The sequence below is a fragment of the Macaca fascicularis genome, chromosome 18, assembly GCF_037993035.2.
Source record: "Macaca fascicularis isolate 582-1 chromosome 18, T2T-MFA8v1.1".
Taxonomy (NCBI): Eukaryota; Metazoa; Chordata; class Mammalia; order Primates; family Cercopithecidae; genus Macaca; species Macaca fascicularis.
Window position 1 is genome coordinate 59,962,260 of NC_088392.1, and position 25,576 is coordinate 59,987,835.

The following is a 25,576-nucleotide window of genomic DNA, read 5'->3' on the forward strand; positions in this document are numbered from 1 at the left end:
ACTTCCCCACTATTCTAGAGTTTCTGATATTAATAACCACATGAGCTATCTTTTCAAGAAACAAGGAGGTATAATAGTGAAAAACAGAAGAGTGACATACATTTTCAAATTAATATTTATTCATGAAGAATATGAGAATGAATTTCTATTCCAATCCATTGACTAGCTGATCTTCCATGCATTAGTGGTTTCTTCCTTTGAGAGTGATAAGAGTTCAATTACTTGATCTTTTTTTGTTCCAATTGCTTTTTACTAAAAACATGACTCAGCAAAGGTGGTGGGCTAACTGAGATGTGATGCATTTAATTCAGTGACTCTGAAGGGAGATGCTACCTGATACAGTTTCTGTAAGGCCCAAGCTGGAATTAAAAATTCTGAGACTTCCTCAACTCTCTTCGATCTGCAATTATAGAATCCATAAACTACATAACAGTAGTTTCCCCCTTATCCTCAGGGTCACATTCTCAGACCTCCCAGTGAATGCCTTAAACCATGGATATTACTGAACCTTATATATACTGTACATTTTTTTCCTATACATACCTACAGTATAATTTAAAAATAAATTAGGCACAGTAAGAGATTAACTAATAAAAAACACAGAACAATTATGAAAATGTACCAGCATGACTGTTCTTGTACTTATTATTAATAATTGCTATTATTAAGTAAAGCAATTGTTACCTGAACACAAGGACTGCAATACTGGATACTGCAATAGTTGAAATGGCTTCTAAGTGACTCACAGGCAGGTAGGACATACAGCATGGATACACTGGATAAAGGGATGAGTCATGTCCACACCAGTTGGAGTGAGATAGTGTGAAATTTCATCAGGCTATTCAAAATTGCATGCAATTTAAAACTTATGAATTGTTTATTTCTGAAATTTTCTGTCTAATATTTTCAGACTGCAGTTGACCACTGTTAACTGAAATTGTGAAAAGTGAAACCACTCATAAGAGAAGGCTACTGCACACATATTGTACAGTTGGCTACTGGTTGAAATGGTACCATGGTAGGGGAAAAAGTCAATTAGAGAATTACCGCAAGAACAAAACCAACAATAGCAATCACAGCAACTAATTTCTGTTGAGTAAAATGTGGTCAAAATAAACACCCAGTGAAATTTCAAAGCCAAGAATTAAAATCAGCCTATCTGATATTGATCCATATATTCTTAAAATTTTTGATTTTTTACAAATAGAACATGCTACATTTACCAACTGCCTTTTGCAAAAGTCTGAAGAATACTGGTTTCAATTAATTAGTAGTTATTACAGACTAAGAGAAAAAATGTGGGAATGCAGATAATGTTACACATCAAGTTGAGAGAAGCAAGACGAGTAACCACTTCTCAAAATATTTTCTCTGTTTACCTTTATTTCAAGGACAATTCATACTGGCTTCTCAGGACATAGAACCACCCAAATCAATGGGGTTAAAATAAAAATCTCCACTATTGACAAGGCAGAGAAAAATGAAAAGTTATACCAGGAGAGTAAGAGTGGAAAGATTATCTGTGCTTACCATCATACCTGGAACAAATCATTTTTTATTATATTTTTTCTATTTCTTACACCAATACAAATTTTATTTACACACAAACATCTCTAAGACATATTTTCATATGCATTTTTTTCAAATCCTTATTTAAGAGTTATACTAAAACAAATATACTATGAGAAAATTATGACGTTAATTACACAATACTTTTGTCTTGATTAAAAAGTATCATTATAAATATACAAGAGAAAATGTATTTATATCCTAATAAAGATCCAAAATAAACTAATATTTAAGCCACACACACACACACACACACACACACACACACACACACGGGCATTTTCCCCAAGCTTTTTAGCTACATCTGGAATTGATACCAGTGAAAAGATTTTACTCAAGGATATTCGTTAGAATAGCCAAAAAGTTATTGTTTTAAACTGCATCAATGTGACCATCTAAGAAAAGAAAATTATCTTGAATCATTTCTAAAATATTTATAACATTCAGAAATCACCAATATTCATAGCAATTATCAGAAACTTCTGGGAGTCCTACTTATTTTCAGTATGGGGAAATTCATCCCAATAGAATTGTGTGACTGAACTGATTGCCATCATTGGCTAGAGATCCATATTTTGTCCTTTGAAATTCAGAGAACACATCAGCTTGAAATAAAGAGGAATGCACACTATCTTTGTGGGTTGTGAAATGAAGTTCTACAGAACCCACAGTCACAGCAACCACAGTCTTGAGCTAAGTTCTACAGCTCCTTTTCCACCATCAGTCCTTCTACTTCTTTTGTTTTTCAAAGATAGAAACCTCCACAAGTAACAGAAGTATGGAAAAATTAGCTATGACATACCCTGGAAATGGAGATAATGTGTTGTAGGCAAAGGTGGAGGCAAGGAGGCCTCATAAGTAACATACATAGAATTGAGGATTTGTTTACGTCTTCACTCCTGAATATCAGAGAACTGGATGACGAAGATGGGAGAAATCCTAAATCAGTTGAAGTAGTTGAACAAAACTAGACATCAGAAAGATAACTAAGAGATTTGCATATCAATCTGGCCCTTAGCCTCTCTTGCACATGGGAAGGATATAAACTTGGAGCTAGGCATGGTGGCTCATGCCTAGTCATCCTAGTGACTTGAGATGCTGAGGCAGTAGGATCCAGGAGTTCAAGCCTTCAGTGAGCTATAATAGCACCACTGCACTCCAATCTGGGTGACAGAGCAATATCCCATCTCTAAAATAAAAAGAAGAAGAAACTTTGAAAGACAAGTAACAAATTTTCTCTTACTGTTGTGAACACCAGGTCTGTTATTCTGAAATAAAGTAAAACATCAAAAACATAAATCCATGAAAGATATTTGCGATAAAGAAACAGGATTTTTATTCTAGTGTGCTATTCTAAGTCAAAGCATAGCTCTGAAAATTATTGATTGCAAGCACAAGAATATCATTTCAGAAATCTTTTCGCCATTCTTAATACAATAAATAATTCGCTATATATTGCAAAATTAGAATATTTTAAAGGGAAAATCCTGAGATCCAAACAAAACAATGTAAGAGTTTATCTTATTGCTTACTGTATGTTAGGCACTATTTCAAACATTTTTATTTGTCTATTAATTTGATCATCACAGAAAATCTAAGGTCTAGGTATTATGATTCCCTTTTAGCAATGGGAGAGTTGAGACTCTAAAGGTTCAGAATCTCCCCAAGATGGTACAGCTAAAATTGGCTAATGCTAACTCAAACACATTTCTTTCTGAGTCCAAAGCCCATGACATTAAATATTTTATTGAACAGTAAGCTTTCCATACTTACAAATTTTTATAAAAATATAGCATTAATTTCTTGAATTCAATAGCAAAATTAATGACAAATATACAAACTGTTTCCATTGGCAAACATTTTAAAGTTTCTGTTTATAGTGAGGTAATATATTTAATAAGCCATTAAGATATGGTAGATTTGCTATTCTCTTATGAAAGTTGTGAGAACTGATAGTAATAAATACAAATGAAATAACCCATTAAATATTAGATTATGAAATTACCCACAATGTACTTCATTAAGCACTAAGAATAAGCACTGAGGTAAGGATACTTTATGTAATTTTTACATAGTTGTTTTCTTCTATATTAGTCAATAGATTTATGCCTATTGATAGAATGAATCAGTTCCCACCTCATCATCTTCCCTCTCTCTCTAGCCTGGCTAGTTTTATTAAGTATCCATTTCCTAACGAAACCCATGACAACAGCTGCTGAGTCCAAGGGTCAGTCCCAGGTACACAGGTCACAAGTTGTGCCTTGAGTAGTCTACTTAGCAGTTGCTGTGCACAGATGGAATGAGCACCATCACCAAAAACATGCATCTCTGCGCTAATGTGAAGAAATAGTGCTAGGCAGTCCCACAGCTCCTGTGGGATACACTATGTAGAAGTACCACTCTTCAGGGAAGATTAATTTGTCAGTTCAGTCATATATTTCAATAGTATGTTTCTCTGCACTACCTGAAGATTTTATTGCTTTATAGCACAATATAGACATTCAGTACTAAACAAAATGACAGAATACCTTTGACAGTAAAGCATAATATTCACAAATAACATGTATCTTTTCAATAATAGATGGAAACCAATTCTCTAGACATCTGAAAACTTTTTGTTTTGGCCAGTATTTACACTAGGTTTTTATTAGCTCATTGAGAAAACTTCCGTATGAATGAAAGAAACAATTACACAATGCTGAACTATCTCTTTAACTCAGTGTCCTGGGGTATGACTAGTTTCTAGATTTATGCTATTATAATCATTTTTATAATAACACAATACAATGAAATTGTAACTCAATACCATTCCCTAAAACAATTATCTATTATAGCTCTGTAAGCAGAAAGTATTTTTAAGTAACGACAAGATTATCTTTCATGATTTTCAGAATGTGTAACTCAGATTACGTATCACAAGTTCTTCCAAATACATTCAGATCTAAAGTAAATAAAACAGAAATTAATATTAGCAACACTGGTTTTATTATATCAGCCAACATGATTGTGCTCAATAATGTTCAGCTGCAGCAGATCCTTCTTCACATTCAAATGGTAGTTTATTTGAAATATTTCATTATCATCACTTGAGCTATTAATAATTTTTTATTTGTATAATCTCTGAATTTAATGAGTGAATTTTATAATCTTCACTTGGAAACCATCTTATATATTTGATGCAGCTTTCTCATTTCACAGAAGAATAAACTGAGAGCTAAGGATCTTAGTTTCTTATTCAAGAGGAAGATTCTCAGTGTACATCTAACTACATCTATTTTATCTATCTTCCTTTCTTTCTTCCTTCTTGCTTTTCTTCCTCCCCCTCTCTTCTTCCTCTTCCTCCTCCCCATCTTCCTCCTCTTTGTTTTTCTTCATCTATATTTATTTTTTTAGGACACAAATGCTGCTGAATTGCCATCGTGGTGTATAAGCATTTAGTCAGCTTTCTAATGCAAGTAACTGAACTACTATTTCACATTAATGCTAAAAGAATTATAATTGTTTCCTTGTTTTTGCCAGAGACATTATTTGGGGAAAAATTGGATCAATATTTTCTAATAGATCTACAATTTCAAATATAGAAATCAACAGAGCATATCAGACACTACTGTACCCTTACTGGCATTTTAGATTTTCCATATTGATTAGGGAAGTATGGGAGAGAGCTGTAGAAGATGGTACTTGGTTAACAATATAACCATGTCTTGTAGAATGTTCTTTTAATGTGTTTGTGTGTTTTCCTGATATTGTCTACAGAAGTTTCAATACGTTGCTGGTCTGAGACTGACTGTAGAGCACCATTTGGAAAAATAGAAAAAAGAAAAGACTATTAAGTTCAGTTCTACCTGACACCAATCTTTCAACACACAGGACAAAGAACATCTCTTTCTGTCCAGTGGTTTTGAGTCTCCTGGAGTTTGAAATTTCTTCTCAAAATTGGAAACTCCGCCACCAGTAAACATTAATGAAGTTTGTTTTGAAGTCTTAGATAATGATAATAGTATTTTAGAATCAATATGAAAACTACATTGAGGCAAACTATATTTAAAACTCATTTTATAATAATCGTATCTTAGCCACTTATCTCAGTAGAGAAATTGTCACATCATACCCTGTGCTCAGTAAAACACAGTACTTTTTCTCACGCCTGTAATCCCAGCACTTTCGGAGGCCGAGGTGGGCAAATCACGAGGTCAGGAGATCCAGACCACGGTGAAACCCGGTGTCTACTAAAACAACAAAAAAATTAGCTGGGCGCGGTGGCAGGCGCCTATAGTCCCAGATACTCGGGAGGCTGAGGCACGAGAATGGCGTGAACCCGGGAGGCAGAGCTTGCAGTGAGCCTAGATCGCGCCACTGCACTCCAGCCTGGGAGACAGAGCGATACTCCGTCTCAAAAAACAAAACGAAACAAAACAAAACAAAAACACAGTACTTTCTATGTTCTGCTTATGACAAGGATCATGCAAACTATTAGCTTTAGCCCCAGATTAGTCAGTTTCATATTGAGTATATCTGTTGATGAGTCCTGTATTCTCCAAACAAAAAGAGGTAGTTGGTAAGATCTTAGATCCCCTCTGTGTTTACTTACATGAGGTTTTTGAATTTGTTTTCTTATTTCATACATGAATTTGTTGCTTGCAAAATTGTATTTTCATTATTAATTTTATTTGTTTTACTGTGTGTTCTAAACACAATGTCTTACTTTCACTGTTCCTCCTTTCCAATAACTGTAGGCTATAAATAGATGTGCTACTTGTTATCTACCACAAGTGAGGTTTTAACCTCTCAATAGTAGACTGTTGGAGTTCACTCCAAACATGCTTACATTTAATTTGCTTAAGAAGCCTTGAACTAAATAGACTCCACCCTACAGTTAAATCGTTTCATCAATCTCTATTTAGGCCAGCTTCACTGTCAAACCTAATAGCACATTAAAATCCTAACATATGTAGATTTGTCTATTAGGGTTTCAATTAATTGTCTAGGGTAATTGAACACACTTTATGTTACATTCTTATGAAACTATTTTTGTTTGCTTGTTTGTTTGTTTGTTTCAGACAGGGTCTCACTCTGTCTCCCAGGCTGGAGTTCAGTGGCATGATTATAATTTACTGCAGACTTGACTTCCTGGGCTCTAGTGATCCTCCAACCTTAGCCTCCCAAGTAGCTGGGACTAACAGGTACATGCCACTACACCTGGCTAATTATTATTATTTTTTTTTGTATTTTTAATAGAGATGGGGTTTCACCATGTTGCCTAGGCTGGCCTTGAACTCCTGAGCTCAAGTGATCCACTGGCCTCAGCCTCCCAAAGTGTTGGGATTATAAGCGTGAGCCACTGCACATGGCCAAAACTATGTTTAACCACTAATTTCATGTTATATAATTATTTCATATCAAATAAAAGATGTATTTGATATATTAATAAATGTCAATTAACATTTTTATATAGTCTCTTAGTGTTTCACAAATATGCCCTCCAGTCACCTAAAATCAGGCCATATGTATCATGAGGGTGCATATCATGTCTTATATACTCTTTGTGTCTTCAGAATTATCTGTTGCATTACTACATTGTGAATATGGTGAGACTATAAGTTAGGCTAGCTCATCTCTCTTTTCACTTTGTCTTCTGATTTTCTAGCATGGTACTATGGACTGAATTTTTGTATCAGCCTGCAAATTCTCATGTTGAAGCTCTTATTTACAGTGTGATGGTATTTGAGGTGGAGCTTTTGTGAAGTAAAATATGAGATTGCAGCTTTCATAATGATATTAGTGCTCTTCTAAGAAGAGGAATAGATCAGAGTACTCAGTATACACTGTGTGAGGATATAAGAATGTGATAATCTGCCAACCAGAAAGAGGGCCCTGACCAGACAGTCTGCAGACATCTTAACCTTGGACTTCGCAGGCTCCAGAATGGTGAGAAATAAATGTTTGTTGCTTAAGCTATTAATTCTGTGGTATTTTGTTATGGCAGCCTGAACTGACAAACATATCTAGTATTTGGCAAATAGTTGGGTGGTTCAATAAACGTTTGTTCAATTAATAATAACATAAATAATTATTGGGTTATTTTGAAAGTGACTCATTTATAGTAGGGGAATAAATTTAATCTACAAACTTACATAAGATAAACTTCCCACAGGTGAATGAAATTTGCTAAGTTCAAATGAAGCTAAAAGATCCAAGGTTGTATTTTACAATGAATATTAAACAATATAGTTAGAATATATACTAGGAATATTGAAATTGCCCATCATTTTCTTCTGATTTATATTTAAAATTATTTTAACTTAAAGTACCTTGAAGTTAATTTATTTCTCTGGTTAATATAATTTAATAACAAATTTTTTATTTCTAATACTTTTCATAACTCTATTCTGCAATAGTATGCTTTGAATAACAAGTGATTTCTAATATATAAAAGCAATATATTTATTCTCTTTTATGTTAGCTTTCCTAGTACTCTTGAATTATGTGCATTTATGTGGAAGGTCATATAAAATTAAATCATATTATTAATATGAAATGATTACTTTTATGTTTTTCATTATATAATCTAATATTAAGTAGTAATCTTAAAGGATCAATATACTATGAAAGATAAAGGCTCACACATGCATGTGTATACCTATATATGTAACACATATAATAACATTTAAAGTAGAGATGAAATAAGGTTATTTATGTCTAATATACAATGAAAGAATTTTACAAAACTAATTAATAATAGTAAAATTTTATCTTGGAATGATGTAGATAATTACCAAGATTCTCCATTTTAGTCTGGCATATTGGGAACAACCTGAGGGTTATTTTCCAATTCTATCTTTTAAGACAAGACACTAAGGTTTATAATGCTCTTTCCCATATACAATTTTATTTGATTATTACATCATTTTGTGAGCTGGACATAGACATTGTCGTTTTCATTTTACAGTTGATATAGAAGTCTCAACTGGCATAGTAGCTCATACATTTTAGTTATATTTATATTAATTGCAAAGGACTTTAGTATCCAAAAGAAGTATCTAAAGTCCATCAGAGAGAATGAAGGTTGTGATTTACATGATAAACAACACAAATTGCTATAATTTGAATGTGTGTCTCCTCTAAAATTCCTGTGAAACTTAGTTTCCATTGCAATAGTATTAAGAGGTAAGGACTTCTTGGAAGTGATTACATCATAAGGGCTGCCCTCTTGAATAGATTAGTGCCTTAGAAAGAAGCTGGAGGAAACTAGTTTAGTCACTTTTTGCTCTTCCATCCTTCCAGCATGTGAAGACACCTAGACATGACCATCTACCAGGAATGGGTCCTCACCAGACACTGAATCTGCTAGTTCCTTGATCTTGGACTTTCTAGCCCCCAGCACTGTGAGAAATAAATTTAAAAAAAATTCACTAACTTCCCAGACTCAAGTATTCTACTCTAACAACACAAAGAGACTAAGACACAGGGTATAAACAATACAGATCCAATGGGCAGCTTGCTACTCTGCTTATGTAAGACTGGAAGCAATTACCTTAGCTTTGTGTACTAGTCTATTCTCATGCTGCTAATAAAGAAATACCTGAGACTGGGTAATTTATAAAGAAAAGAGGTTTGTTTGACTCACAGTTTCATATGACTGGGGAGGCCTCACAATCATGATGGAAGGCAAAGGAGGAGCAAAGTCTTATCTTACATGGCAATAGGCAAGAAAGCTTGCTCAGGGGAACTCCCATTCATAAAACCATCAGATCTCATGAGACTTATTCACTACCATAAGAACAATATGGGGCAAACGACCCTCATGTTTCAATTATCTCCACCTGGCTCCACCCTTGACATGTGGGGATTATTACAATTCAAGGTAAGATTTGGGTGGAGACACAGAGCCAAACCATATCATTCTGCCCCAGCCCATCCCAAATCTCATGCCTCATTCAAAACCAATCATGCCTTCCCAACAGTCTCCCAAATTCATATCAGCATTAACTCAAAAGTCCATGGTCCAAATTCTCATCTGAGACAAAGCAAGTCCCTTCCACCTATGAAACTGTAAAATCAAAAAGCAAGTTACTAAATTCCTAGATACAATGGGGGTACAGGTATTGGGTAAATAGACTCATTCTAATTGGGAGAAATTGGCCAAAAGAAAGTGCCTACATGTCTCATGCAAGTTGGAAATCCAGCAGGGCAGTTATATCTTAAAGGTTCAAAATGATGTTCTTTGACTCCATGTCTCACATCCAGGTAATGCTGATGCAAGAAGTGGGTTCCCATGGCCTTGAGCAGCTCCATCTCTGTGACTTTGCCAAGTACAGCTCTCCTCCTGGCTGCTTCCATGGGCTGGCACTGAGTGTCTGCAGCTTTTCCAAGTACACAGTACAGCTGTCAGTGGATCTACCATTCTGGGGTCTGGAGGATGGTGGTCCTCTTATCACAACTCCACTAGGCAGCACTCCAGTGGGAACTCTGTGTGGGGGTGTTTCTAATTTTGGATCTAAGGTGAGTAATATCTGTTTAAAATAACATTATATATATCAGAGGTATCAATGAAAAAATTTATTAATGTAAAATGGCTGATCGTATTATAGATAAAAGAGCTAAAGTCTGTCATTTGAAGGTTGAAATGTTATTAATGCATATTTAGTTTTTTTCCTATAATGGAATAATATGTTACATGCACGCTTAACATTCAATGATATTTAATCGACTTCAATTCAAATGTCACTGTTGACATTGACAGACATTAAAAAAAAATGTAGTTGTATGAGTTTGTCCCCAAGGTTTGGAACAAACTAAAACTTGTTCCTAACAATTTAACAGTTCTATGTGTACCTTCCAATAAGCACCCCGTAATGAACTTTCATTATGGATAATGGGGTTAGTGGAATATGTCTGTCTTATATTGGAAACATTATTTCAAATATGGGAATATTTGTATTTAACATGTAAGAATAAGAAAATATTACAGAATTAATGGAATATATATCATTGCAAAACATTTTGAATTAACAATTTCAGATTACCAAGCTCCACATGATGATGATAAATTACATATACTGGGAAACCTAATTGGGAAAATCTAAAAGGAGAACTGAAGAAGAGTTTGCAAATTGCAAAGCACTTAGAAAAATATGCTACTGAAGGTAATCAACTCTTTGTAAGTCTATTTACATGAAGAAGAGTTCTTACATATAACTAATCAAGAATCTACTTATGTATCACTGGTATAATCAAAGGCTATTTACCTAATATTCTTTGTAAATTTTTATATTATCTTAATACTAATCGTTGCTTTATTATGTATATTTTGTTGAAATTGTTGATTATGTAGAAAATTAAGAACAGCTCAGAGAGAAATTAGCACTGCAATGTAAATTTATAGAAAATATAAAACTATAAATTGATATCAAAAGGAAGAATAATTGTGTGGAAAATGAGCTTAATCTAATCTTACTGAGGAATTGCAAAGGAAGTGACAAAACATGTGCTAGGTACACTGTCAGGGGCAACCATAGGAGGTACTATTGAAGAATTTTGAAGAACACAAGGTGAGAAATAATGAATTGTCAATAACAGGATAATAGAATAAAGTCAATATAACTACAAATATAAATCGAATGTCTGTTGATTGTTTCCTAAAAGTAGGATTATGTCTTACAGCTGTAGCTTTAATTCTATATCCATTGAGCTGGAAAATGTAGCCTTGTAGCCAGTTTTTTACTGTAATAGTTTGCTAAGGCTACCATAACAAAGTACCACGAATTTGGTTAATGAGAACAATCAAAATTTATCTTACAGAAATGAGCCGAAAGGACATGAGCTCTGATAGAGAATTTGTTCCATTTCTCTCAGCTTCTGAACGTTTGTTGACAATCTTTGGCGTTCATTGCTTTGTAGGTGCATCAACCTCATCTCTGCTTTCATGTTTACATGATGTTTTGCCTGTGTTTGTCTCTGTGACCAAATTTATCCTCTGCATGAGGACACCAGTCATCTTCTAGATATTTAATCAAGAGAAATGAAAGCATTGTCTGTATACAAACTACATAGACCTACTTCACTTATTATACTTGCTATATTCGTAATTGCACAAAACTGGAAACAACCCACATGTATATACATACACTCATACACAGACATAAGCACAATGGGGAGTACTGTTTAATGAAAATGAATTAACTATTATTACATGCTACAATGTGAATGAATCTCAGAATAATTATGCTGAATGAAAGAAACCAGACACAAAGGTGATTTCTAAAGATTGAAAATTAATCTATAGTGATAGTAAGCCGGTCAGTAGTTACCTGAGAGTTGGGATGATGAATGGAGGATATTTCACAGGATATTCATGTATCAAAAATACATCAAATTATATTCTTTGAATATGTGTAGTTTATCTTATGTCACTTATATCTCTGCAGTCCATGAATAAAATTAATAATAATAAAATTAACAATATAGATTAATTACATATCATTAACAAAATTCATAATAAAGCACATTATGACATTTAAAAAGACAAGTAAATCAGATATAATTTATTTTTATTAAAAGAGACTAGGAGTTTGAGCCACCAATTACTATCAATTTTTAAATCCTTCTATAGCTATTAGTAATTTTACTTATTATTATTGTTTTGTTTTTATTTATGTATTTATGATTTATTCAGATTTATTTTTATTAGTTGTAATCTTATTTTTTCCTGTACAAACATACTTGCTACATTTTAGAATAGCACTTTTTGTTTTTTTAAGGTAAGTAATCTAGTTTATTTCTACGTTCTTCACTTTTTAAATGTTTTAAAAATTTTTAATTTTTTTTTTCTTGAGGTTATTCATCCTTGGCTATATTTTTAAATTTGTGAGTAAAATTTGCATATAACTATGATGTATAACATGATGGTTTGATATATGCATAAACTGTGGAGTGATTAAATCAAACTATTTAACATATGCATTACCTCACGTACTTTTTTGTAGGGAGAATACTTAAAAATCTACTCTCCTAGCACTTTTCAAGTATATACAATGTTGTTATTAACGATAAGAACCATGATGTAAAATAGATCCCTTGAACTTACTCCTCCTACATGAAATGTTGTGTCCTTTGACTGTCTCCCCAAACCCCTCAGTCCCCAATCTCTTGTACACTATTTGACGCTCTGTTTCTGTGAGTTCAACTTATTTAGATTCCACACATAAGTGACATCACGTAGTCTTTCTGTGCCTGGCTTATTTTATTCTACCTAATGTCCTCCAAGTCCCTCTATATTGTTACAGATTATAGGATTTCCTTCTTTTTAAATGGCATACTGGATATTCTATTGTGTGTGTGTATATACCTACATATATGTACATGTATATACATATGTGTATGTATGTACACATACATATCTATGTATATATACACACACACAATAGAATAATATCCAGTATGCCAATAGTATGTATACATATATACACACATACACACACACATATATATATATATATAAAACATGTTCTTTATCCATTTATGTATTGATGGACATTGGTTGATTCTATATCTTTTCTATTGTGAATAATGTGGCAATGAACATGAAAGTACAGATATCTCTTCAACATACTGATTTCATGTATTTTGGGTATATACCCAGTAGTCAGATAACTAGGTCATAAGGTATTTCTATTTATAATTTTTTAGGAAGCCCCATAATGTTTTCCAAAACAGCTGTATTGAATTACCCTCTTACCTACTGTGTACGAGGTTTCCATATTCTTCATAGTCTCACCAAGAGTTATCTTTCATTTTGTTCCACAGGGCCAACACAGTTTAACAGATGTAAAGTGTATCTCATTCTGATTTTAATTTATATGTCCCTGATGATTATTATGTTGATCACTTTTTTCATATACTTTTTGGCCATTCGTCTTCTTTTGAGAAATGTCTATTGAGGTTTTTTGGCCATTTTTTAAGTAGGTTATTTATTTGCTTACTATTGAGTTGTTTGAGGTCCCTATATATTTCCAATATTAACCTTTTCTCAGATGTGTGGTTCGCAAATATATTGTCCTATTATGTCTCTTCGCCGTGTTGATTATTTCCTTTGCTGTACAGAGACTTTTTAGTTTGAAGTAATACAATTTTTTTCTATTTTTACCTTTGTTGTTTGTGCTTTTGGGGTCATATCCAAAACTTCCTTGCCCAGATCAATGTCATGGAGATTTTTTTTCTGTTTTCTCCTAGTAGTTTCATAGTTGCAGGTTTTATTAAAGTCTTTAACCCATTTTGTGTAAGCTTTATAATGTGGTATGAGATGAGAGCTTAATTTCATTCTTTTGTATGTGTATATTGAGGTTTCACAGTATCATTGATTGGAGACAGTCTTCTTTCCCCATCGAGGTTCTGGCATCTTCATTGAAAATCAGTTAACCATAAATGTACAGATTTATTTCTGGGTTTTGTGTTCAACGCCATGGGTCTTTGTGTCTGTTTCTATGCCAACCCTATAGATAGCATACTTGGTTTCTTTGTATTTAATTATTATTATTATTATTTATTTATTTTTTTAAATGGAGTTTCACTCTTGTTGCCCATGCTGGAATGCAATGGTGCAATCTCGGCTCACTGCAACTGCTGCCTTCCAGGTTCAAGAGATTCTCCTGCCTCAGCTTTCCGAGTAGCTGGGATTACAGGCATGCGCCACCACGCCTGGCTAATTTTGTGTTTTTGGTAGAGATGGGGTTTCTCCATGTTGTTCAGGCTGGTCTCAAACTCCTGACCTCAGTTGATCCACCTGCTTTGGCCTCCCAAAATGCTGGGATTACAGGAGTGAGCCACTGCACCCAGCCCATTGTGTATTTTTAAGGGCTTTACATTTTAATATTTTTGAAATATTTTCCTAAATACATTATGTTTAATAATATTCATACTGAATATTGAAGATTGAAATGCCCTTACTTCTCCAAGAGGCTGTGGTCCTATGTCTGAGAACAAAACAAAAGTTTTCTCAAATGAAAAAAAAAAACATGGATGGAAATTATGCCTTTATTATTAATTGTATATTCAAAAATTAAATAATGTATTACTTTCCTGGAGCTTCATTACCATCTACCACTTAGAACACAAGTTGTTTTTAAAATTTTGCCTCAGTAAACTCAGTAATGCTCATGAATATGGAAAACAAAATTAAGCATTATAATACAATGAAGATCAATACCATATTACCATTTCTGAGAAAACAGCTTTGCTAAAGAAAAGGTTTTCTGGAAGTAAGTTTGCAATACATATTTAACATTACAATATTTTGCCCACATTTTGTGGTTCTCAGTGATGAGTTATCAACAGAAACAAGCATCCTATATACCAACAATGACTTGAGCAAAATCATTATGAAAAATCAAGCATAGAATGACACTAATAAAATGTTGCTCCATAAAAATGTATTCACTGTGATTAGATACACACACACATACACACACACACACACACAGAGTGGTTTCTTTCACCAACACGAACTAGAGAGTGGTCCAGTTCCTTCTAGAAAGAAAAAATACATTCTTAATTTATTCTATTTTATAACAAATTTTTAGAATAATGTAATAGTTTAATAGTTAACTCTAATGATAGCATCTAAATGTTTTCCCATTATCAACCTAGGAATGTAACTATTAACTTGTGATTTTTGTTATTTATTCAAATTGTTAAATTTGTCACAATGCTCATTTTTGCTTCACATAATCTCATATTCTTAGTGAAAATCCCTTTGAGGTAGCTCATAAATAGTCTTTCTTGATATTTGTGTTCTTTTTTCCTACCCTAACACAATGTATTTGCCAGTGATCTGGAATCAGTCACTATTCCAAAGGCCCCTAGTTTTTTTTTTTTTTTTTTAATTGAAATGAAAACCTTAGCTTAAGTGTGAATACTACTACTAAAACTTGTCAATTTTAGTATATATAGATAGATATAGATATGAATGTAGCTGTTACTATGGATTTGGATATGAATATGGACATAACATGTACACATATGTATATATATTCATATACATATAGCAGTGAAATATAGATATAATAAGCAAATATAAATTTATAATTAATTATATACTAAAATAAAAGTATATATGCATATATCTATTAGGGGAACAAGCCCCCAATATTTCAACATAGGTTCTTTTCTATTTTCCCTAAGTGTCGGCTGGTCTGAGAAATAAAGAGGAAGAGTACAAAAGAGAGAAATTTTACAGCTGGGCATGCACGGGTGACATCATCTATTGGTAGGTTCCATGATGCCCCCTAAGCCACAAAACCAGCAAGTTTTTATTAGGGATTTCAAAAGGGGAGCGGGGTACAAACAGGGAGAAAGTCACAAAGATCACATGCTTCAAAGAGCAATAAAAGATCACAAGGGCAGAAGGGCAGAGCAAGATCACAAGGCCAGGGTGAAATTAGAATTACTGATGAGGTTCCATGTCCCACTGGGCAAGTATTGCCTTGATAAACATCTTAACAGGAAACAGGGTTCGAGAGTAGACAACTGGTCTGACTAGAATTCGCCAGGCTGGAAGTTCCTAATCCTAGCAAGCCTGAGGGCTCTGCAGGAGACCAGGGCATATTTCATCCCTTATCTTCTATTGCATATGAGTGGCCGTCCATAGACCTCCCCTGGGAATGCATTCCTTCCCCAGGGTTACTCCTTGCTGGGAAAAAAAATTCGGCGATATTTCTCCTATTCGCTTTCTGCAAGAAGAGAAATATGACTCTGTTCTGCCCAGCCCTGCAGGCAGTCAGACCTTGTGGTTATCTCCCTTTCCCTGAAAATCACTGTTATCCTGTTCTTTTTCACAATGCCCAGATTTCATATTGTTCAAACACACATGTTTTACAATTTGTGCAGTTAGTGCAATCATCACAGGGTACTGAGGCAACATACATCCTCAGTTTACCAAGGTGACTGGATTAAGAGATTAAAGTAAAGACAGGCATAAGAAACTATAAGAGTATTGATTGGGGAAGTGATAAGTGTCCATGAAATCTTCACAATTTATGCTCAGAGATTACAGTAAAGACAGGCATATGAAATTATAAAAGTATTAATTTGGGGAACTAATAAATGTCCATGAAATCTTCACAATTTATGTTTTTCTTCCACAGCTTCAGCCAGTTCCTCCATTCAGGGTTCCTGACTTCCCACAACATATATCCACGCATAGATTACCAATTTGTATTATACCTGTTTATCTTATATCTATTTGCTACAATATCATATGTATGTGTGCATACACATGTAGACATACAAACACACAAAAGGTGACATGAAATATATAATACTCTGCTCCTAGCTGCCTTTTTTTTTTTTCTTTTTGAGTCAGGGTCTCACTCTCTCCCAGGCTGGAGTGCAGTGGTGTGATCTGGGTTCACTGCAGCCTTGACCTCCCAGTCTCAAGTGATCTTCCCATCTCAGATCCCCAAGTGGCTAGACTAGAGTTGTGCACCATCAACCCCTCTAGCTTTTGCATTTTTTTGAGGAGGGGGGTTTTGCCATATTGCCCAGGTTGATCTCAAATTTGTAGACTGAAACTATCCTCCTGTGTTGACCTCCCAAAGAGTTGGGATTGCAGTCGTTAGCCACCACGACTGGTTTGCTTTTAGCTTTTTTCACAAAATGATATATCTTAGAGATCATATTCTTGTACTACATAAGGCTTTACTCACTTTTTTAGGTGTACATAGAACTTCATTGTGTGGATATACCACAGAGCGTTCAACATCCCTCATTAATAGACATGGATACTTTTCAGATTGTTAATGTAAAAATAATGTCATTATGACTAACTTTTGGCATGCACTGTTTTGTACTTGTTAAGATATATATATATATATATATATCTTATATATATATATATATATATATTTAAGTGCATGTGTAACTTTGTAATTTACTGACAAATCAACTTCCACAGTATTATGTCATCTTGAACTTTAGCCAGCAATATATGAGAGTCTGTTTTTAATATACCCATGCCAACAGTTTATGTATTCAAGCTTTTAGATTTGTTTCCTAATCAAATATTGGAGAATTCATATTTCAATTTAGTTTACTTTTTAGTTATAGTAAGGATGACCATGCTTTCAAATGTTTAAGGGCTATTTACAAAAGTTAAATCACAGTAAAAGATAAAGCTATTTTAAAAATTAATATGTTTTAGAACTAACGTAATTCATAATTGAAAAACATTTTCTGTAAATTATTAGAAAATGAAAACAATGTTCAAGCTATTGAAAAGTAACAGTTTTATCATCATTATGGAATTTATTTTTAGGCCATTTATTGTCAGAGCTCTTAAAACTTATTGTTGGAAGATACTTCAGAGATCATCTCATTCTTGATTCCTATGCTGGCTTCCCATAAGAGCCACCATAGAAAATGTAAGAAACACCAGTGTCAGGGGCTTGCCACAGAAAATTTTTATAAAACACTCTGGAATGTTTTATAATTGACATGTAGTGATTACATGTATTTAAAGGCCATTATAAATTAGATTTTGAATACACTACACCCTCACACATTATGCTTAATGTTGCCATAGTACATAATTTTTTATTCTTTGACTTTTAACCTTTCTACATCTTTATATTTAAAATGTATCTGTAATTAACATCATATATTTAAGTTCTCTATTTTTTCTAATTGTTCTCTGCTTTTCTTTTATTTTTGCTTCTTTTTTATTTCTACTTATCTTCTTTAAGGTCAACCTAATATATTTTACTATGCCATTATTTCTCTTCTACTGGCTGTTAAACTTTTTATATTTTTATCTAATAGTTGATGTGGACAATACACTATGCATTCTTAACTTACTAGGTCCTCCTTAAGTCAGTCTTGCAAAACTTCAAATAATTGGTATCAGACAATGATAAGAAGTTTCTTTTATACCCCTAGCTGTACTTTGTCAGTTTTCTTCTAGCAATGCTAGAAGCCCTATAATACATCTTTATATTTTTTGGCTTTGAATATTAAATTGACTATCAGCTGATTTAAGAAAAAAAGATAAATATTTTTTGAGAATCATCCACATACCATTTTTGGTAGTGTTTCATGCTGAAGAACTTAATTTGCATATGGTCTAACTTCGATTCAGCATAAAAAATTTTCTCTATCATTTCTTACATTATATTTTCAGATTTCACTTGAGATGGTCTTTATTTAATCCTCAATTTTGAAAGATAATTTTACTGTATTTAGAATTCTAGACTGATGGTGTTTTTTTTCTACACATACAAATGTTGATTATCTTTTGCACTCTTTTATAGTAAAAAGTCAGTCATCAATATTAATACCAATCTGCTATATGTAATGTCTTTTTTCTTTAGCTGTTTTTAATTACTCTGTATATTTTTCATCATTTAAATATAATATTCCTAGTTACGCTTTTATTTATATTTATTATTCTACTTGCAGGCTGTGATTTCTCAATAGGTGGTTGAGTTATTGTTTGTTGTTCCTCTATACTACCTTACTCTTGTTGTCTTCTCTGGGCTTCAGTTTGAACAATTTCTGTTGCCTTATCTTTATTCCTATTGATCTTCTTTTCTACTATGTCCACTCCACTGTTTATCCAATTCACTGAGGTAGTGGTATGTGTGTGTGTTTCTGTGTGTGTTTGGTATTGTATTTCTCACTTCTGAGATGTCCATTATATACTCCCATTAGAATGTCCATAAATCTGAAATTTCCCATCTGCTGACTCACGTCAATTCTTTCGTACACATGCCCTAACATATTTATCATAGTAAATTTAAATTCCATGTTGGCTAATTGCAATACCCTGGTCATTTTGGATCTGCTTATATTGACTGTATATTCCTTGAGATAGGTCACAGTTTCCTATAATTTCATGTGTCTATCAATTTTATTACAAATGGAAAACTGTCAATCATATGTTGTTAGAAAATTTAGAATGCTTTTATTTTTTTCCTAGAAGTGTCGAATTTTGTTCTTGCAAGCAGATAAATGGCTGAAAGGTCATCTTGATGTTACAAATAACTGTTTTTAGCATTTAATGTGAGTTTTGTCCTTGATCCTTGGTTGTAATCACAGTTTCTGATATTTGGTCTTTTTGAAGTTTTAATCACTAATCTTAGGTACTTATTATAAAGTTCTCTTAAATTGTCAGGATTACATTATCAAATTCTATCACTAGTGCTACACAGCTGTTGAAATTTCTGCTAAGGAGTTTTAGTTTTCTAACAATAGTATTTGCCCAATTTTCTTGGAGCCTTTCCCTGTAAGATTATGGTTCAGATGTCGACAAGGGTGTGCAATTTATTACGATGCAGATTCTGGGACTTCCAACTTTGTGGCTCTACTTTCGAATTAATCATGCACCCTCAAACTCCAATCTCTGACACTCAGTCTTAGTGAGTGTTGCTTTCTGCTTGAGCCTTATCTCTGAAACACTCTGAAAATAGGAGAATGCTTTCAGAAAAAGCTGAATGAATGTGGATTTCTCCCATAACGTTTACCTTGTCTCAAGAGTCATATTCCCTCCAGGGTCTGCTGCTTGTGGTCCCTCTCTGGTGCCTTCAGAAACATGTTTTTGTTTTATGTTCTTTTATTTTTCACTTTTTAGTTTTGGGTTTATAATCGTTATCGTCAAAATGTTAGTCCAATGACAGTTATTCCACCATAACTATAAACTGGAACCCAAAGTCATTTTATTCACTATACCACTACTCACTTTTTGACAGACAACATTTTACAACCTCTAAACACATTTTACCAGGAAGATTTCAAATTAACAAGGGCAAAAATTGGCCAGGCACAATGGCTCACAAGTGTAATTCCAGTACTTTGGGAGGCTGAGGTGGACGAATCACTTGAGGTCATGAATTTGAGACCAGCCTGGCCAACATGGTGAAACTCCATCTCTACCAAAAATACAAAAATTAGCTTGGTGTGGTAGTGCACACCTGTTGTCCCAGCTACTTGGGAGGCTGAGGCAGGAGAATCGCTTCAACTTGTGAGGCTGAGGTTGAAGTAAGCCTCGATCCCACCACTGCACTCCAGGGCAACAGAGTGAGACTCTGTCTCAAATACATGAATAAATAAATACACTAACAAAAACATCTACACGTTTCTGAAAAAGGATATTTACTTTTTGGCTGTAGTCTTCTTGAGATGGAAATAATTTTTATATAGACAGCAAAAATAAGAACAAAGTACTAGTTTCAGATTATTCCATCACCAGAGAAAGCATACAAGTCCTTTGGCCTTTTTACAAGTCTGTGGATCCCAGCACATGGAGAAGTGTGCAGATGGTTATGACAGTACCTGAGAAAATGACAAACTCCCTGATGGGGATGACAGTATAGAGCACAATAGAATAGAGATTAGAAAACTCGCTCTACCTTCCACTGCCCACTTTAGGCTCTCTGTAAAGCCTACTTCATTCATCTGGGACTCTAGAGAAAAAATCCTAGGGCAGCCCAGGTGATCCTTGAGGTTAAATTTTTACCAATTCAATAGAATGAAGGCTCAGTGTGAATTTTAATTTGTTTAAGTTAAATAAATTAATTTTATGCAGACATAATTTCCCTGATTGAGATTTATAGTTAATAAAAATATCTGGAAGGGATGATACAGTGAGCATTCTAAAACACCTCAGCCTAAATGAACTAGATTGGCTGTATAAGAGCAAAGTTGTTGCGCGTTGTGGTTGTCAGCTGGGTATGTAGGTATGTATGTCACTGTTTTGGACTTGTACATTACACAGAAAAATACCAGAAGCAAGAGGAAGAGCAAAAAGTGAATATAAGGAAACAACATCAGTTCTTAAGTAAAGACAATAGATGCAAACACTAGCCAGCTCTATATTTTTGTATTATTAGGGATAGGTAAGGTATAGTGGATAGGGTAAAGAGTAGGACAGTGGATGGGAGGAGATAAAGACACACATTTTAAGCTTTAGAATACTTTGTACATCAAGCATGGCCATTAAGTAAAAAAATTCTATTTAAACTTTTTAATATACAAGTACATAGTTTGAAGAAATCTTTCAAGAACTCAAAATGCATCACACATCAATTCCAAAGCATTAGGAACAAACCAGGGTGAAAGAAGAAAGCTAAAGACAAGTTTCAGTTGTTCATCTTCACTTAAGGGATATTTGAATATTAAAAAAGCAAAAATCAATCTAAGTCTGGCATTTATGCAATGTCTGAAAATTTGTATCTTTACCTACTGTGGAGGATTTGGTCATAATACTTTTTATCTTCAATTTCAGTAAAAATTGTAAGAATATTCTGCACTTAGGTTGAAATTTGACTTACGATGCTTTCAAACGATATGGTCCAAACCACTCATTAGGTAGTACATAAGAGAGAAATGTGATGCAATTTAGGTGTAAAAATAACCGCTTCTTGTGGGGGAAAAAAAAAGCTAGAAAAAGCTTGGCAAGTGAATTTCTTATCTTAAGTGTTTTATTTTACGTTGAAATGTAATTTGATGTAGAAAGAGGAAATAAAACAAAATACATTCTTCTATGTCTCTGTGTTTCATAAAGATTTGGACAGTCTAGAGCTAATTTGCCTGTTGAGGATACTGATGTTTGTGAACGCATGTTCTAGGATTTTATTGAGTAATTATAATTTATTTATTTGTTTTTTTTATTTATTGTTACTTTGTAATCTAGTAGAAAACACTTAAGTCCAGAAATATAGAGGATTTGCTTATAATTTTGGCTTACCAAAAATGAATTACATTACCTTAAATCATTTACTAATTTTTATACTCAGTATTTACTGAACACAGCTATATGCTGGCTACTTTTACTGATTAATTTCAAATTTTAATCTTACCTCATCATTAAAGTGTCAAATATTCGCTAAAGAAATGAGACCAGGTAACAGATAAATAATAAGGGTTTCAGAACTAGAACAGAAGATACTGAAATAAAAGGAACACAAATAAGTAAATTTTTACTGGAAACTAACTGAGTAAGCAAATGTAAAAAAAAAAGGCAAATGGGTTATCGAATTTGCTCAGTGATTGTGAATTCATAAAAGGAATCAGAAATGCCAAACAGCAGAATAAAGGTGTGTGGTCATAATGGTGAAGAAAAATTGTATATGTCCTAGGAAATTCTATTAAACAAGTCTCATTCCCCATGGCATGGCTGGTTTTGCTGTGCCTATTGTGGAACTGAATATGAGAACATATGCCATGTTTAATCACTCTGGAGCCGAACACACAGGCTAGTGGAACAGATATATACATTAAACAAACAATTACTATATATTGAGAAGAGTGCCATAACAGAATAATCAAACTATAATGAAAAGAGAGATAAGGAAAACGCCAGCCCTTAAATGCTAAAAGTAAATAAAACACCCAGGCTACCTTTTACATACATAGTGTGTTGAAGTTAAAAAGCAAACCCTTTCCCAGAACTCCACACATGAAAGTGTGATCAGAATGAATGCATCTAATGAGAAGACACCTAGAAAGTAAGTTTGGGTAGTCTGTGAAGGATGGATAAAGGAACTGGTTGTCATACTCCTCTGATGACTCGGCTGTGATACATGCCAAATCCACTCCTTAAGGTAGTCATATCTTCTATATTGTTGGAGATCTCATCATGTATGTGCTAGAGATTGTCTGCACTGGATAGAAAGGACTGATTGGGGCAGAGGTGTTTCTAAACAGAATGATCCATAGATAAGAGTCACTCCATTATTATCATAAATATGTTTGTATTACCAGCTGGTATTGACAAGGTTGACTCAACTTCCACACAGCTCCACCCTGCTGGAGAAAACCAAAATGTGATCCAACAGAATCTGGTAGCTTTGTAAACTCAAGCTCTACCATCCATTTGCTTTCTTCTCAGCTTCCACTAACCATGATCTACTTGATCTATTCTGTGGGAAGGCACACAAATCTAATTTTAAAATTTTCATTTGACATTGAATCTTTATGTCTGATACCTTACAAAAAAGGTATTTGTGCTTGAGTTATGTGTTTGTAGCCCTTGTTTCTGTTTCTGCATTGGTTGACTTGGGACCATTTCATCTCCCTAGTCTTTCTGGTCTATATCAAGATGCTGTTTCAATACATGTGAAAGTCCTTGAAACATATAAAGTCCATCACAGAAATGCTATTAGTCTTTAAAGGACTAAGTTTTATATATCATCAGATTCTATGACGGATGATTCATAAAAACAACTAAAGAGTTTATATCTGTAGTGCATCCAATGTATTTTTCGCCAGTGTACTACTGTTTCAAGAAAATGAGTTTTCAGTGTAGTGTCTTGTCATAATTTTGTTATTCCATACAAAGTGATAGGAAACATTCTTTAGTTCCTTCCCAACAGTTCTGAGAATAAGAAACAGCTTACAAGGCATAGATACATAGAAGTGCAGGGCTAAGCAAACACAGGGCAACACACAGACAAGCAGTCTATATATTTCAGAAAACACTGTGAAAATAAGTAGATACATCCTGGAGGTGTGGCAAAAGAAGCTTATAATGAGCAAGGAAAAGAAGACAAAAGGGTTAGTTCTTCTCTTAATCTTTATCATAGAAATCTAAGAGAGATATATTATCCAGTGAAGCAGGAAGAATTAATTATTTTACTCCAGATTAAACAGCTGGTAATTGATTGACCTAAAATATGAAGCCAGGTGTCTTTACTAACCACACTAAAATTCAATCCCAGGAAAGAAAACTTGGCGGAAACATCCTGAGGACAAAAGAGAACATCAATGGCACCATATGAAAAGGAATACGAACTAGTCTAGTGTAGAGACTTATCTTAGCCACATGTTGTAAGAGTTATTTCTGATTCTTAACGATGAGATAAAGGTTAGGAAATAAGATAATTCTGCCACATAAATTGTATTTCACATGCATGAAACTGAGATGATTCATCATTTCATGTATTTATGAGTAGGTTAATTATCCAGTAAAATTCACATAGTGTTTTTTCTTATTTAGGTTTTAAATAATCTGACTCTTTTATTTTTATTTCAGAAATTTGTGAAGTAAAATAAAACCTGGATAAAATGGACTAATGGAGTCAACCTGGAAATCACAAGTATTCTGATGTTTATTGTTAGGTAAGCAGCTTTTTAAATAAGATGCTGCCTTAATATATCTTTTTGCTTTCTCTCGGTGACGGTTACATATTACATAGTTACAAAGTTTTAAATGATTTTTTTTCCCAAAAGTTCTTTGGAAAGTAGATATTAGAAAGTAGAAAATATTTCCCCATAGTAGTAATGTTATTAAGAGTGTTCATGATCTCAATCCATCTTCCGAAATATTACTTAATAAAAAATGCAGCAATAAAACATAATAGAAAACAATTCTTTTGCAGTATTACTAATTAGAAAAACAGAAAACAATAAAATATAAAAACTAATTTTAAATTTAACTTTGTGTTGATATGTAATGATTAGCAGTCCCTATTAAGAAGAGAAGGAGATGAAAGAAACATTGTTACTTTTTTCTTAAGGAAACTGTGCATTTTCAAGGTCTTTTTTTTTATTATTATTATTATTACTATGAATTATTGTATTTTCTAGATTCAAGTTTGAAATCTCTGAAAAACAATACTTCTCATTTTATGCTGCATTGTTATAGAGTCTTATGTTTGAGACATTCACAGTATTTCAACACAATTATTTGACAGCTTCTGACAAGACCGAGGTTATTGAGTGATCCATGTTATTGCACTCAAAAATAAAAATAATGTTTAGCACCTGAAACAAAGACATAAAACTAGTTGAGAAAATATTCTTATATTCCATAATGAGCAGAGATAAATTATTTCAGTGCTACAAGCTTTCTTGGCATCTGCTCCCAAATCTTTACTAATTAGAATAGCAAGTCAATTGTGGAAAGGGAAGCAGTAAGGCAGTAATGTTTGCAGCTTGAATTTTATCAGAAAAGAAACACAGATGATAGAGAGGAGTAAGTTGTCTCTTATCACTCAGCTTGTGAGAAAAACCTATTTCT

General features: G+C 33.5%; 1 long non-coding RNA gene across 1 annotated transcript in view; it reads right to left on the minus strand.

Annotated features, from left to right (window-relative positions):
- Positions 1-1,375: 1,375 nt before the first annotated feature.
- Positions 1,376-25,576, minus strand: part of LOC123570049 (uncharacterized) — a 130,429-nt gene continuing 106,228 nt past the window's right edge. The window contains exon 4 of the long non-coding RNA XR_006694013.3: positions 1,376-2,758. This is a non-coding gene — a long non-coding RNA (uncharacterized lncRNA). The remainder of the gene's footprint in view (positions 2,759-25,576) is intronic.